A 3,236-nucleotide genomic window follows, 5' to 3' on the forward strand; every position below is an offset into this window, starting at 1 on the left:
AGGCATTGGTGATTGATTGAACTATTGAACTTCAAGTCCCTTTCCCTCCTCCCAAATCAGGGGGTGGGACTGAAAGTTCCAACACCATTGTAGGGTAGGTAAAAGGTATCAGGCTTTTCTGCCCTCCTGCCATTAGGATGGATGATGGAACCGTGCAGTCCTGAGTGCATGCCTGATGGCGGGCACCTGGAGTAGGGTGTGGGCATGCGTAGGTCGGTACACCTGGGCTAAGAAACTGGTTTATAAGGGTGGCGCAGCAGTGTGCGGAGTGGTGGTGGTGCGGTGTCACGGGTGGAGGAGTGCAGTGGGGTGTATGGAGGAGTACGGCGACTGCAAACAATGGCAAAGAGCATGTGGCTGCTAGAACCATTAATAAACCTACCCGGAATGGGTTGGTTGCGTTACAACCCTGTTCCAGGGTTATTTGTCAAGGCTATCGCCTTCCCCCTCCAGCTTAGGTACTTTCCAAAAATTATCTCATTAACAAAAGCCCAGTTGAGGGCCTCCCCTGGTGGCGCAGCAGTTGAGTGCTGGGCTGCAAGGCTGCCCGCAGCCTCTGCAGCACCGGTTTGTTCCCTGGCTGCCGGGCGAGGGTCCCACAAAAAGCCCAGTTGTGGTGGAAAGGAGCTTGTTATGAATAACAAGACACTCATTTCACTTTCATGGCTTGGAAGTGTTTTCTGGAATGGATGACTTGAGAATAAATCTCATAACCAAGGATGTTCCCATGGCTCTTATCCCTCAGGAAATTCCCAAGTGTTTGGGAACCTTGAGCGAGGATCCATGAACTAAAGCTAAATATATGTGAGAAGTGTATTTTGGTCATCTGAATAAGTAAATGTATTTCTAATGAATCATAGTATCACATACTTTTCATTAATCATTACTACACACAGTATTTGAAAAGTACTCAGTATTCATGCAATAGAGGCTCATCAGCTTTAGATCATTTGTAAATGAATTATTTTTATATTAAAAATTAGTACAATGGGTAAAGACTTTAATATCTGTGGAATATACGTGGAAATATATGCAGCAAAATAGATTATAAATACCGCTATATGGTAAACACTGCTAGCTCCCTAGAGGCCCTCACAATCCTCTCTTCCCTCTGCAAAATACAGCCACTTAGCTGACTTCTTGTCTGAAATGTCTCTTCCTTCTGGCGAGTGATTGTCAAAGTTATCAACGCGGAGTGTAATATACTAGGTTAACTACTGTCTTTTAGCATTTAAAGACATCATGTCTTTTTCTTCTGCCTTGCCGTGGTCTCCATTGTGAAATTAGCTATCAGTCATTGTTATTGGAACTTCTTCCTACTCACCCCTGTATGGCATTCACAAGGCTTCTTGAATCTCTGGATTCCTGGTCTTACAGTTTTGGAAAATTCCCAGGCATTAGATTATCAAATATTATTTCTGTCCCATTCTTTCATTTCTCCCTTTCTGGGTTCTCAGTTACACATCATATTCCCTATATTGCTCACAATATATATTTTTCGCATTTTTCATCCCTTTTTTCTCATTTCTTTTCTCTCTGCTTAATTGTAGGTAGTTCCGCCACTACATTTCAGCTGTCTTCAATCTGTTATAAAATCCACCACTAAGGTTTTTTTTTTTTTTTTTAAAGATTTATTTATTTATTATTTATTTATTTTTATTTTATTCTGGGTACAGTCAGAAGCGCAGGAGGGTGAGAGAATTCACCAGAGCCAGAGCGGAGAGCAGAACAGGCAGAGTGACAAGGTACACTGCTGAGGGGAGCAGCGGGCGGCAGGAGAGGTCTGCGCGCCAAGGTTTTATTTTACTTTTTAAAGATTTATTTATTTATGCATACAAGAGCTGGGGTATAGGCCAGAGATGCAGGGGGGTGAGAGGATTCACCAGAGACAGAGTGGGGAGCACAACAGGCAGACGGACCAAAGACACTGCTGAGGGGAGCAGTGGGCGAGGCAGGAGAGGTCTGCCACACTACGTGGGTTTCTTCCTGGCTGGCCAGGAATCGAACCTGCACTGCAGAGGCTGCAGACAGCTTCACAGCATGACGCTCAACCCGCTGTGCCACCGGGGAGGCCTTGTGTCTAACTTCTGAGTCTCTCAGTTGCCTCTTTTAGCATAGTCACAACGCTAGGGAGAAAATAAATGTGCCAGTCCATGTTCATTTCTCTGGAGTTCCTCATTCCTTTAAATCCTCGCCATGTAATTCATTATTAGCTTGTTATGGGTTCACCTGTATCCCACTAATTGCTCTAGCTAGCACTTGCAAGTAGTATGTTGAATAGTAGTGAAGTGGAAATCCTCATAGTGTACCTGAACTTAGAGGGAAAGCTATCAATTTATCACCAGTGAGCATGATACTAGCTGTGGGTTTGTAATACACGACCTTTATAATATTGAGATGTGCCTTCTATTGCCATTATACTAAGAATTTTTATCATAAATTAATGCTGAGTCTTAACAATGCCTTTTCTGCATCTATGATATGATCATATGATTTTTATCTTTCTGTTAGTGGATATAGTGAATTATATTGGCTGATTTGCATATGCTGAACCATCCTTGCATCCCAGGAATAAATTCCACTTCATGATATAAAACTTTAGGTTCAAAGTCAGATCAAATTAAGGTTCTGCCAATCTAGGATACCAATTCCTATGGAGGTGCACCACTATCTCATAAGCACAGTACTCTATTTCAATTTCTACTTCAGCGCTGGGACCCATGTTCAACAGCTGCACAGAGAAGAAGAAAGAGCGGGAATAGGGCAAACTGGTCAGATGTTTATACCCAAGATTTAATCGATCAGCTTGATTACTTTCCAGTTTTTCTCTCCTTATCTACTGCTCTCCTTATTTACTGATTGTATTCATAGCCATCTTGTGAAGAGGCTCTTCTCTCTACAAGGTCTATGCATGAGTAATCTTGCATAGGCAATTCTGTCGAGTATATCATTAATCTTCCACATTTTAGAACATGAAAGTCTCTGATTCACTCATTCTCAATGTGTTTATCCCATTTTCTATTCTCATGGTTATTGGTTATTTCATTGCCTTTTGAGGAGAATTATGTATGCTCAGTTACCCTCATACATCTCAAGTTAGATTTCCAACAATCTAAGCAGTAGATCACCATTGACTGGTGAGAGAGAAAGTATTCTCAGTGCAGTAGATTTAATACAGTCTGTTCCTATGTGGTTATATATATATATATATATATACTTTTCCATCATGGACTACT

This window comes from Talpa occidentalis, unplaced genomic scaffold, assembly GCF_014898055.3.
Source record: "Talpa occidentalis isolate TD23 unplaced genomic scaffold, MPIMG_talOcc4v2.1 talOcc4.3, whole genome shotgun sequence".
Lineage (NCBI taxonomy): Eukaryota > Metazoa > Chordata > Mammalia > Eulipotyphla > Talpidae > Talpa > Talpa occidentalis.